The sequence below is a fragment of the Vulpes vulpes genome, chromosome 14 (genome assembly GCF_048418805.1).
Source record: "Vulpes vulpes isolate BD-2025 chromosome 14, VulVul3, whole genome shotgun sequence".
Taxonomy (NCBI): Eukaryota; Metazoa; Chordata; class Mammalia; order Carnivora; family Canidae; genus Vulpes; species Vulpes vulpes.
In genome coordinates, this window is record NC_132793.1 from 6,488,470 (window position 1) to 6,502,368 (window position 13,899).

General features: G+C 40.1%; 1 pseudogene; it reads left to right on the forward strand.

Moving 5' to 3' along the window:
- Nucleotides 1-356: 356 nt before the first annotated feature.
- LOC112932236 (biliverdin reductase A pseudogene) lies at nt 357-1,297 on the forward strand (annotated as a pseudogene).
- Nucleotides 1,298-13,899: the final 12,602 nt, after the last annotated feature.

The following is a 13,899-nucleotide window of genomic DNA, read 5'->3' on the forward strand; positions in this document are numbered from 1 at the left end:
CAAGGATTCTTGTGAAAGACTTTTTAAGGGAGTGACTGCAGAAGAAAGGAAACAAGGAAGCAGGATGGGGCAAAGGGGAGGATTTCAGCAAAGATGCAGTCACAGCTGGAGTTTGAGCCTCAGCCTGATCCCAGCTCTTCTTGAGTCTAGGAGGCCGAGCATTCAAACCACCATGTCACTCAGACATTGGCTGCTCACAACTTCTTTCAGCAGCTCCTACTCCTCCAGGGAATGGGACATGGGTAGAAAAATAACCTCCCTGGAAAGGTAGGAGGTTCCCACAGGGCAGAGAACAATTCTCTGGAGAAAGAAGTAACAGTGAGCTATTAGCAGCCAACACTCTCAGCCTCTGGAGGATGGGTGTCCTGGCCCAGTGCAAGGGCTCTGCTGGAGTGCCAGTGGCACCCACTGCAGGGGTAAGAAACTCTCTAACAGGCCCGTCTCCGTGGCCAGGCAGGTGGTGGTGGCAGGGTGGCTGCACGGAGGCCAGAGCTTTGTGCCCTGCGACAGCCACTGAAGGAAGAGATCAAGATGAATGCAGAGATGAGAGCTTGGGAACATTGATGAAGTCCAGCAGATTTCTTTGGAAGATGCTCTTTCCAGACAGGAGGTTGAGGTTGCTTATATTTGCAGTGAAACTTCCAGCCGTGCGGACAATATCAGGCAGTTCCTTAATGCTGGCAAGCATGTCCTTGTGGAATATCTCATGACACTCTCTCAGGCAGAAGCTCAGGACCTGTGGAAGCTGGCTGAGCAGAAAGGGAAGGTCTTGCATGAGGAGCATGTTGAACTCTTGATGGAAGAGTTTGCATTCCAGAAAAAAGTGGTGGGGAAAGATCTGCTGAAAGGGTCTCTTTTCTTCACAGCTGGTCCATTGGAAGAAGAGCGGTTTGGTTTCCCTGCGTTTAGTGGCATTTCTCACCTGACCTGGCTGGTCTCCCTCTCTGGGGAGCTTTCTCTTATATCCGCCACATTGGAAGAAAGAAAGCAAGATCAATATATGAAAATGACTGTGTGCTTGGAGACAGAGAACAAACGTCCACTCACATGAATTGAAGAGAAAAGGCCTGGTCTAAAACAAAACCGACATTTAAGCTTCCATTTTAAATCTGGTTCCCTGGAGAACATGCCAAATGTAGGAGTCAATAAGAATATTTTCCTGAAAGATCAAAATATATTTGTCCAGAAACTTTTGGGTCAGTTTTCTGAAAAGGAGCTGGCTGCCGAAAAGAAGCGCATCCTGCACTGCCTATGGCTCACAGAAGAAATCCAGAAATATTGCTACTCAAAGAAGTAAGAGAAGGATGCATGCAGCACTTCTAAGATGGGACCATAGTTTCCTTTTTATGAAGAGTTGACCTTTATTCTTACAATTAAACATATCTTGGGTAAACAGACTTTGTTTACTGTCCCAAACTGTGTTGGGAGTGATATTTGAGATTTGGGGGCACATGGCATAGGCACAAGGAAAGAACTGACCTTGGGTGAATTGAGCTAAGTGCTTCATATTCCTGATTTCATTTACTCTTCCCAATAGCTCTATCAGATGGGGTTAGTTTACTTTACCAGGTTGGTTTTCATTAATACGTTAGAAAATCTTGTTTGAAGTCACCTAGATATTAAAAAGAAGAGAACCAGCCTTTAAACTCTGCTCATGTACTGAACCACTGCAAAATAGTACATAGAAGCCTCCCTATTTTTTAAAAAAGATTTTATTTATTTATTCATGAGAGAGATAGAGAGGCAGAGACACAGGCAGAGGGAGAAGCAGGCTCCATGCAGGGAGCCCGATGTGGGACTTGATCCCAGGACTCCAGGATCAGGCCCTGAGCTGAAGGCAGACACTTAACCACCAAGCCACCCAGGGTCCCCCCCTCCCCACTTTAAGGAATTTTATTTCCCTCAACAAACTTTCACTGGGTGACTATGGTAGGTGCCAGGGATTCTAAAAATTAGTAAAACATAGCAACTGCCCTCAATAACTCAGAGTGTTGAAAGGGAACCAGTCACACAAACCAGTCATTGTAATGGAATGATTCCAGTAAAAGAGAGATGCCCCTGGTCATCTGAAGGAAGGTTCAGGGAAAATCCACAAACCAGATCTGGAGAACTAGGGTAGCTGGGTAAAGATCAGAGGAGGACTTTCCCGGCAGAGGACTGACATGAGCAAAGAGAAGGAAGGAAGAAACAGCCTGGAACGGTGTGGCTGGAGCATTGTCTCTGGAGGAGGGAGACCCAGAGAGGTGAATCTGATTGTGGGATCCTGATAAGCTAGAGCTGGGGTCTTATATGTTAGGCAGTACAGAGGCACTGAAGGGTGTTATTTAACATGTGGTCGGGTTTCCAATTTAGGTACTCGGAAGGCTGCCAGGAGGAAATGAGACTGGAGACCAAGAAGGAGGCATCCAGTTGAGCCCCAACAAATGTGTTCATACTTGCAGCCCTTGGTTTGTCTAGACTCATTGCTCCTGTTGAGAGACTGCTGACCTTGAGGCAGATTCCCAGGAATCTGCTCTTTCATTCCATTGGTGATCCTGTGGCCTTTTCTTCAAAGCTTGTGTTAGATTTCTTGCCTTTGTGTCTCCCTCTTCCTTTTTGCCAACCACTACCCCATTGTTAGGTTTAACCAGTTCAGGAGCTAGGAAGTCATTGATGTCTACCTCGGTTTCCATTGTTCTGTCACCGTTTTAGGAGGTAAAACAGGCAGATATATTCATTTGAATCCAGATCCCAAAAATCCTTAAGGTTATTCCTTTATTTGCCATGTAAAAGAAATTAATAAATCTCAGTCAATTGGTAAAAAAAAAAAAAAAAGAAAGAAAGAAAGAAGAAAGAAAGAAAGAAATAAAGAAAGAAAGAGAGAAAAAGAAACTAACAACTGAACTACTTAGATTTACCATCCTCCTGAAGACAGTTTCTCCTGTAACAAAATTTGGAGCGTATTCAATCAAATCCCTCCCAAGAGACTGTTATTCTCTATACAACTGATTATCACTAATTATTCGACTATATTAAAAATGACTTTAAAACATAGGGATTTTTTTTTTACTAAAAAGAAGGGTAAAAAAAAATGTTCAGAGTAAAATGTCAACATTTCTCTTTACCTCCCTGCTCTTCACCATCCTGTGCCCCTCTTTTCCCCAAATTGCACTGTCTTAGAAAGAAGCACTGTGGCCAAATATATACAGATATGTATTTTCCAAATATATATGCATATATATATTTCCAAATATATACATATACATTTTTCCAAATATATACATATGTATTTCTTATATAAATGTATATATACATATATATGTGTGTATATATATATGTCATTTGCACAACTACTTATTTTTTGCATTTGCACAACTACTTATTTTTAGGAGAGCTAGGAAGTACATTGAAAGAGATAACAGAACTGGCACAATCATTGTCCCATTCTTTGATGTGGACTTTGAGGATCCCCTCCAGGGAGGAATAACCTTTTTGGCTGAAGTTCACAGTCTAAAGGGGGAAAATAAGAGTTTGGGTGTTTGAAAAGAAAATGTGAATTGACACCAGGTTCTGTGAAGTTTAGGACACTCAGAATGGGCATGGAGAGGATGGAGATGACATTGAACATCTCTCACGTTCCTGTGGCTAGAATGGTCTTTTCTAACTGTAGAAAACTCAAGTCTTTTGAGTTCTATTCTTGATGGTTCTCACTCTACTATACATTTGACCCTGGAATGATGCAAGGGTTGGGACACTGATTCCCCACCCATCGCCCCTACAGTCAAAAACCCAAGTAAAACTTTTGACTTCCCCAAAGCTTAACTACGGATAGCCTACTGTTGCTCGGAAGCCTTACTGATAACATAAATAGTCTATTAATGTATATTTTGTATGCTATATGTGTCATATGCTGCTTTCTTACAATAAGGTAAGCTAGAGAAAAGAAAATGTTATGAAGAAAATCATAGGGAGGAGAAAATACATTATAGTCCTGTACTGTATTTATTAAAAAAAAAACAACAACAACACGTATATGTGTGGATCTGGGGAGTTCAAATGCATGTTGTTCAAGGGTCACCTGAGTTAATCTGGGAAGCATTTTCTCTTTGGTGTAAGTGACCTGTTTCTCTGTATCTTCTTGGTGTCATCTTGGGTAGGTCACTTATCGTCTCTGAACCTGTTTCTTTACCTGCCATTTGGGAATAATAATAGACACCTCACAGAGTTTCTACAGTTTAAATGAGATGATGACTCATTTAATGAGGTATTATTGATTTATGACATGTGTATTTTCCTGTCCTCCCAACTGCTTAGAGATCGCTTTATACTTCATCCAGGATTTCTCTCTTGCACATTAAGGGAGGCTACCTGGCTTACATGAATACATACTAAATTGACCCTGCCCTAAAATAAACTATGAGTGCCCCAGTGTCGTTGCTGGCAGGTCATCCATGTCTCAGTGAAGCAATTTCTTCTTGTAGTTGAATAACCCAGAATGGTCAAGTGAGTTCCTGCCTTTTGGATGTGCGAAAGAGGAGTATTGATTGAGAGATTGCATGCCAAAATGGCAAATGAAAAATCTCCACGAATTGTAGGCCAACCAGTGCCTTGATTAAAAAACAAGGAGGCAAACAAAACCGTTAAAGCAGCTAAATGGGATTAAATTGGTTTCCTCTTTGTCTCCTGAATCCTCTCTGTTTGTTGGGGGAATGAGGTGGGGAGCAGGGATTGGGGAGTTAATTTTCTTTTCAGCCTGTCCTCTCAGTGGGCTTCTTTGAGTCAGGTGGCATGCTTGCAGGAGAAGGAACCATTTGTGGGAACAAATGCCCCTGGCACCCAATTCCAGCATCTGCTAATAAGCAATTCCATCTCTGATCCTTTTGAGGATGAGGCCTTTGATGTGCATGTTTTTTCAAGATTGTTAATTGTGTGTGCCCTCCTCCGGGAAATGCCAGCAGACAGGATTCTCCTGCTACTTCTCTGTGTAGAGGAAACCCTAAGGGAAGTGTAGAATGAGGGGAAAACCTGTCTGGGTTTGGGGTAAGTGAATTATGTTCCCTCCTCCTGGTTGCTATGAGGGGAAAGTCACAAAAGTGCCTTTGGTGCCTCTTGGCGGCTGTGTTATTTGGAGAGACCGCAAAATGCTCCCGAGGAGTGTGCCAGTTGCCACTCACAAAGGCTTCTCATCGAGCTGGTGGTCTTGACTTGAATTATAATTGTGCCTCTGTTCTGTGTCTGGCTCCTAAACCTCCTCACGGATCTTTTGATGTGTGTGCATTTTCCCAGCTCAGAGATTTGCTGGCAAACTGCGTGGTTGGCGGAAGGGAGGCACAGCGCCGGCCCTCTGCAGAGCTGGCAGGGAATAGGGTAATGTACTCAGCCCCTGCAGGGCCCAAAGTCACTTGAAAGAGACAATGACGGGCTGTAGATGAAGTTGGCGAGAATGGCAAGAGGACATAGGGCCTTGGTCTTGGCCATATTGTTGGGTTTTAGCTGATATTCCAGTAAACACTTAATCAGCTTTCAATCTCAGAGATGAGAATGTCTTTCCAATCCACATGGAGGAAGATGTGAAAAGATCTGGGGAGGGCAAGAATTGCAGCAGAGGAACCCTTCCAGGCTGCTATGGGCTGAATGTCTGTGCCCACCAGTTCTGATGTTGAGATCCTAACCCCCAATGCGGGGGCATTCAGAGCTGGAGCCCTCATGCTTGTAGGATTAGGGCTCCCTGGCCCCTTACACCAGCTGTGAACCAAGAAAAGGACCCTTGAGGGACCCTGGCTGGTACCCTGGTCTGGGACTCCAGCCTTCAGAACAGTGAGAGATACACTTCTGCTGTTTACAAGCCTACCCAGTCTGTGATACTCCGTTAGAGCAGCTTGATTGGACCAAGACACAGATCTTCAACAGTCCCTTTTTATAACCTCCTGCTTACCAGGGGAATTCCTGTTTTATAATCCTGAGAGCACATTACCCCTTGCTTGAGTACTTCTAGTTACGGCCGGCTTAGTCTTTGCCACGTCATGTCCAGTTGTGAACTAGTCAACTGTTGTGTTCAGCAGTTTTCATGAAGCTTCTCCTCTTTGCAAATATTCTTTGCCCATGTAGGTATTTCCCCGACTTACAGTTAGGACTGTAATCTGGAGAAGAAACTGCAGGCTGATGAGATCTTCCCTCATAGTATCTGGCACTATCCATCACCTCTACTTGGTTTCATGATTGCCTCAATACATGAATGCTTTTTTAAAAGAGAAAGCTACATTTTTTTTTCTTAATTCTGTGTGACTAGCATAAGGCTTGGTGTATTCACTGATCAATATAGTGAAAGCTGTTAATGGTTACAAGCTATTATTACCTGCCAGGGGCTGTGCTGAGTAAGCACTTTATATATTTTACCTAAATCATCCTCAAAACCACTCTATGATGTAGGTATTCTGCTCCTTCCCAATTCACACAAGAGGACGCTGAGGCCGACAGAGATTAAGAGGTGTGTTCCAGACCCCATATGTAAGCAATTAGGGGGCTCACTTCTATGATCCCCAATCCTCACATTTTGAGTCTTTACAACAAAATTTAATTGTCCAGAATTTGCTTTAAAAAAAATGTAGCATGTCTAGGACTCTCCCAGTAATTCTTATATTTGGGGTTGACTGTATAATTTAAATTATTTAAAAAAATTATTTACTTTGAGATAATTTCAGATTTCAAAAAGAGTTGTGAAAATAGTGGGAAGAATGACCATACCCCTTCCACCCAGTTCCCCAAATGTTTACCTCTTGTATGGCCTCAGAGAAATGATGAAGAAGACATGTAATTAACATTTAAACAACACTATTATTTAACCTACAAATCTTATTCGGCATTACACATTGTCTCACTAAAGTCCTTTCTCTTGGTCCAAGATCCAATTCAGGATAACATGTCACATCTGAGTGCTGCATTGCCTCCTTAGTTCCTTTCCATCTAGAACTAATCCTCAACATTTCTTTCTTTTTCATGCCTGTATCAGTTTCCTCGGGCTGCTATAACAAATTGCCACACGTGTGGTAACATGAAACAGCAGATTTTTTTTCTCTCACTGATCTGAAGAGCTAAGGTCCAAAATCCATGTGTTGTCATGATCTGTCCCCTGGGGAGGCTCTTGGGGAGAATCTGCTCCATGTCTTTCCTTTGGCTTCTGGGGGCTGCCAGCAATCTTCGAGTTAGGGCTCCCTAATTTTAATATCTGCCTCCGTTTGGGATAGGCCTCTTCTCTCTGTGTTCCTCTGTCTTCTTTCTGTCTCTTATAAAGACAGTTATCACTGTATTTAGCCCACCATAATCCAGAATGATCTCATCTTGAGATCTTTCCCTTAATCATATCTGCAAAGACTTTTGTCCCCACATTGTCACAGTCTGAGGTTTTAGGTGGACATATCTTTTGGGACCACAATTCAATTCACTACAATGACCTTGATGCTTTTAAAATGTACTAATCAGCTATTTGTAGAATATTCCTCAACGTGGGACATTCTGACATTTCCTCATGATGAAACTCAGGTTACACATTTTTGCAAAAATAACACATAAGTCCTCTTGTGGCTCCAGTGCTTTGAATCAGGTGACACATGGCATCAATTTGTTCTATTACTGGTGATATTCACTTTGATTACTTAGTTAAGATGGTTTCCTGCAGGTATCTCCATTCTAGTTACTAATTTTCTTTTGCAAATAATAATCTTGTGGTGAGATCCTTTGAGACTGTGTAAATATCTGCTCCTCATCATTCTTTTCTCCACTAATTTTTATTATTGTTTTTTATTGATATATAATCCACATACCATGAAATTCACTCTTTAACATGGATGGCTCAGTGGTTTTTATGATATTTATAAGGTTGTGCAGTCATCATCATCATCTGATCCCAGAACATTTTGATCATCCCAAAAAGAAGCCTATTGCCCATTAACACTCACTCTCTAATGTTTTCTTCTTCTTCTTTTTTTTTTTAAGATTTTATTTATTCATGAAAGACACAGAAAGAGGCAAAGACCTAGGCAGAGGGAAAAGCAGGCTCCCTGCAGGGAGCCTGATGCAGGCCTCGATCCCAGGACCCCAGGATCACAACCTGAGCCAAAGGTAGATGCTCAACTACTGAGCCACCTAGGTGCCCTATTGTTCCCTCCTCACAGGCTCTGGAAACTATTTATTTCCTTTCTGTCTCTATGGGTTTGTCCATACTATTACCTATTACCATTGGCATCCACTGGTAATTATTACCTACCAATTTTTACTCTGGTATTTGCCAAAGGGGGCATTTCTAAGCCATACATTTTTGAAAACTCAAAGTGATTGTGACACATCCAAAGGGAATCAAATATATCTACTATGATTACATGACTTGATTGCACTCCTGGTGTCCATTGACATTTATCATTTGTCTCAGACAAAAGCATCCTGTTTGGATGATAAATTATGTGGTCACTCTAGTTACCTATCACTCGAGTTGTTTCTGATACGACTGAATGGGGTAAGTCCATTTCTGTGACCCTATGTGAGCCTTGCACATGGAGTGATTTGTAGGGGACTTATTCTCTTTTCTTTCTCAAATTGAAGAGAAATTGTTGCTGCCCTGAACATACTCTTACATAATTAAGAAGGAGGGAGCTTTTTGTATTTACATGTGATCTTTTATTTTTTATCTGCACATGACATTAAGATAGTGTCTCTCTTACTTCTCTGCTTTCTACAAACTATACCCTACCCTCCACCAAATTTGTTTCTATATCATAGAGTTCCTTGTAGTTGCATGAATGAAACTTCGATTATAGTAAAGATATATTGTACATAGTGAATAAAATTCTGTATACTTTGATGGCTCATGGCCCACTACTTTTGTTCTGTTAAAATCTATAGATGTACAGGAATGCAGCCATGTCCCCTGCCTCCTGCATTGGTCTACAGGGATGCCTAAGTTTTCTTCCCATGAATCATTGCTAAACTGGATCTCTGGATCTTAAGCTGCTGTAGAAGATTTTTGAACTATTCAAGAAGTTTACTTTTATTTCTAATAAACTTTGTCCTTTTAGTTTGACCAATATTTCCAAATCCTAGAGATATATTTAGCGGGAGCTCTTAGGTTGGGACATTCCATACTTTGTGCATTCTGTAAGTTAGCTGACCAGAGTGATACTTGGATAAGTGACCATTTGTTAAGCATTTATAGTATACTGAGGGTCACATCAGCTTCTCTCTATGTTATCCCATTAATATAAAGTTTCTTGTCTCTGTATCTGTTACTCTGTTATGTAACAATGACTGGATTAATTCACATAAAATGTGGAAGTCAGAATGGCTAGTATCAAAAAGACAAGAAATGGCAAGTGTTGGCAAGGATGTGGAGAAAAAGAAGGAATCCTGTACACTGTTGGTGAGAGTGTGAATTGGTGCCATAACTGTGGAAAATAGTATGGAGGTTCCTCAAAAAAATTAAAACTACAATTATTATATGACCCAGTTATACTACTACTGGGTATTTAGCAAAAGAAAACTAACAATAGTTCAAAAAGATATATAATATGGATCCCTATGTTTATTGTAGAATTATTTACAATAGCCAAGATATGAAAGCAATCCAAGTGTTCATTGATAGATGAATGGATAAAGATTATGTAGTACACACACACACACACACACACACACACACACACTAGAACATTACTCAGTCATAAGAATGAGATCTTGCCATTTGCAACAACATGGATGGACCTAGAGGGTATAATGCTAAGTGAGATAAGTCAGTCAGAAGAAGACAAATACCATATGATTTCACTCATGTGGAATTTAAGAGTTCAAACAAGCAAAGGAAAAAAGAGACAAAAAAACCTCACTCTTAAATGCAGAGGGCAAACTGGTAGTTGCCAGAGGGGAGGTTGGTGGGGGGATGAATGAAATAGATAAAGGGCATTGAGAGTATACTTATTCTAATGAGCCCTGAGTAATGTATAGGATTGTTGAAAGCAGTTTACAAATTGGCATAAGCAATTTATAGTTATATTGTAAACCTGAAACTAATATAATAGTGTATGTTAATTATACTTCAATAAAAAAGAGAAATTTGGAAGTGTCTTAGGGATGGTTGTACTTCTTTATAGGCTATGTGTCATGGGGTGTGGGATCACTTTCACAGGACTCTGGGAGATAAGACCAGGACAAGGGCAGTTTTTCTTCAGAGCAATCCAAGGATTGGTTTATAACAGAGCAACTTTACCTAAGACCATGTGGTACTCTGTGAAGGTCCAGGGTAAGAAGCAGCTCACAGATTTACTTGTTACTATCCTGAACAGTGTGAGGGAGAGCAGTTAAATAAGATAGGATCATAAAATGTTCTTTAATTTTTAAAATCCTTACTGCAATACTAGGACTAGGTATTGTTTTATTCATAGTTTAGGGTTAAGGAAATTGAGTCTATGGTTAAGCAAGATGGTCAAGGTCACATACTTATTCTATGGCTATTGCTGGAATCTAATCTGGAATCAGGGACTAGAATCGTTATTTTCAACCTTTGATAATTATGGCTAAATGTGTTAGAACTACAGTAAACATATACCTTGTTTGCCTAGGATAATCCAATGACATTTATCATTTGTCTCAGATAAAATCATTTTGTTTGGACAATGATTGGTCACTCTAGTTATTATCCGGATTGTTTATAATAAGGTTAAAGCCACTTAACCACTTCTGTGGTCCTCTGTGGCTCTTGTCAAGAACAAAAATTTTTAGGGGACCTAATTCAGCCCAATTTTATCATATTCTTTGGCTGTATTTGCTAGCTTAGAGATGGGATGCAAGCAAGTAGATGACAGGGTTACCTATGGCAGGGGCTGGGCTCAGGACGATTGGCAAGAGTTCAAGTTCCGAAAGAGCTGTAGAGTGATGGTGTTAGCATTGGAAGCAGTTCACCAGGACCATTGGATCCAGGCTTGGCGGGGAAAGCAGATAAGTCAGATCCAGGTAAGGGACCAGAACACTTGGCAAATTTCAAGGCTCTAGTTATCAAAATACGTTTAAAGAATGATGCCAATAGACATGAGTGAATGAGATATGGATAAAGATGGGTACTTGTGGATAGAATTATTTCAGATGTTAGGTCTCAGAGTTTGGGCAGTTTGCAAAGTACAATATGTAGGCTTTGGAGGCACACGCAACGAGGCTGGAATTTTGGACTTGGTGTGGCTTTTACAACGGAGGTAATAATCATAACTCCTTATATTTGTATATAACCTTGCTGTAGCCCTCTTGAGTTGCATTATCTCTCATGTTGTTCAGGAAGCATATTTGTGGTTTGTGTTTAGTTTGAACCCCAACTGCACAGTTGGAGATCATTGGCCTGGGTTACAGCATTTAAGGAACCAAGTGACATTGAACTTGGCAAGGTTCCTCTTGCTGTCTTTGGGAGCTCTACCTATTTACATTGTGTCAGCAAACTCCACTCGAGGAAAACAGTATAATTCAAACACCGAAAATGTATGTACCTCACTTAATACTTTCCCAGTGGAACACATGCATACTGGATGGATAGGCAGTAGAGAAAGCCAAATGGCCTTAGAAATAGTGTAATTTATGCAACAAACCCATTTTATGTTCAAAGATAAAGTCATAAATCTCTTTTAGTTATTCATATGCAAATGTCAAAAGGCTCGCATACTCCTATAATGGATGAGGAAAGTCCATAATGACTTGTGTCCTATTCAACTTTAATGGAAGAGAAACACACACACACACACACACACACACACACACACACACACACACAGGGTTTCTTTGGGGCTAATTACGATACACAGAGGTAAAAGGTGTTGGTGGATGACATACATCTCTTAGAGTACATGCACCAAACATAGACTAAGGTTTAATAACAAAATAATTATTTACAGTCGATGATTCTCAATTATTTATGGACCTTGCCTTGCTGACTCTTCCACTCAATAATTTCACTACTTGCTTTCATTAGAGAGTGGACAGGGAAAATAGCCGACAATAATAATTTCAAGTTGCTCTTTTGTTTTTTGTATAGTGTGATTATACATTTCAAATTATTCTCAGAGGCTTTTTGTAATTATTTATCTTAACAGCCTTGATAATAAATTAGTTCTTATGTAATTGCCAAGACTAAGTGGCTTGCTCCATGGCAAGTAAGTTAAAGAAATAGGATCCCAAACTGGTCATTTAATTCTTAGTACTAGTCAGTTCTCTTTCTTTAAAAATTTTTTTTTATTTGAGTATAGTTGATACAACACAATGTTATATTAGTTTAAGTGATTCAACTGCACTATACTTAATCCTATGCTCACTGCAAGGGTCCCTACCATCTGTCACCATACAATAATTCTATTAAAATATCATTGACTGTGTTCCCTATGCTGTGCCTTTTATTCCTGTGATTTATTCATCTCATACCTGGAAGCCTATATCTCCCACTTCCCTTCATCTATTTTGCCCATCCCTGCCCCCCTTTCCTTGGGCAACCATCAATTTGTTCTCTGTATTTATTGATCTGATCCTGCCTTTTATTTATTAATTCATTTGTTTTGATTTTTAGACTTTCATGAGTGAAATCATATGGTATTTGTCTTTCTCAGTCTACTATCTCATTTAGCATAATACCCTCTTGGTTCATCCACATTGTTACAAATGACAAGATCTAATTTTTTATGGCTGCATAATATTCCATTGTATATGTATAAGCCACTGTGAAAAACAATATCAAGGCCCCTCAAAAAATGAGAGAGTGTGAGCGCTGGTAAGGCAAATCACAATTGCCCACTATGCTGGGTGAGTGTGTGGGAGATGAGGTGTATGAATTTACCATCTGAGAAAAGCTATGGGTGGGGGGGTGGTCAGGATAAGCACCTAGGTAAAAGAACTAGCTCCGTATGTCCCAAAGATTCCCTCTGGGCGCTCTCTATATTATTTTCCCTATAGTCCTAATAATTTTATTTTTATTTATTTATTTTTTTTAGTCCTAATAATTTTAAAGATAATTTTTAAAACATTGAATTTCTTCAGTAATAGTTGATTTTCCTATTTTTATTAATTGCTTACTGACTGAATATAATTTGGATCACACAGAGTGGCTATAAGATAACCAAAACAAGACAGCCAATGCAAGATGTTACTTCCATGTAAAGTTCCTGAGAGGATTTTTGAAATATTGAAGGCAGTTTACATAGCCCAATGATCTCTTTGGTGCCCAGACTTGACTTTCCTGGTCTAGATAATTTGGAGACTTTGGAGACTTTCTGTTATAGCCGCTAACCCGTCAGCCTCTTTTAACTCTGTTATTTCACTGTTCTGATGAAAGTTGACAGGCAAAGGAGGTTGTAGAAATCATTTGAGGACCTGACTTGATTTTAATAATCCAAACCTTTTCTTTCCTTGTTATCAATAATCTCGTAGATTGTTCAAATGGATCCTGAAAGTGAGTCTCCCAGGGAGGATATTTAGGCTGCCTGAGGTGGAGGATTACAGAAAGTGATAAAGGAAAAGGCAAAGCTATGAGTGGGAGTTCTCTCTGGATAATTTTCATTCTTAACCAGGTCAGAAAACTCTGTCCACCCTACTTTGAAAACAGACTCCAGTATCAACTGTCAACTCTTGGATGGAAGTCCAAGGGACCTTAATGTCTCGCCTAAATTATTGCAATAATTTCCCAATGGTCTCGTGGTCCCTTCACTTGCCCCTTCTGTAATCTCTTCTCAACCTTATAAACAGAATGATCTTTGTAAAACACACCTAGAGACCCACCACTCTGCACTGCCCCTGTCCTAGGCATCATCATCTCTCATCTGGATGATCAAAATAGTCTTCTATTTTGAAGATAATCTCCACATCACGAGATCCTTAATTTAATCACACCTACAAAGTTTCTTTCCCTGTTAT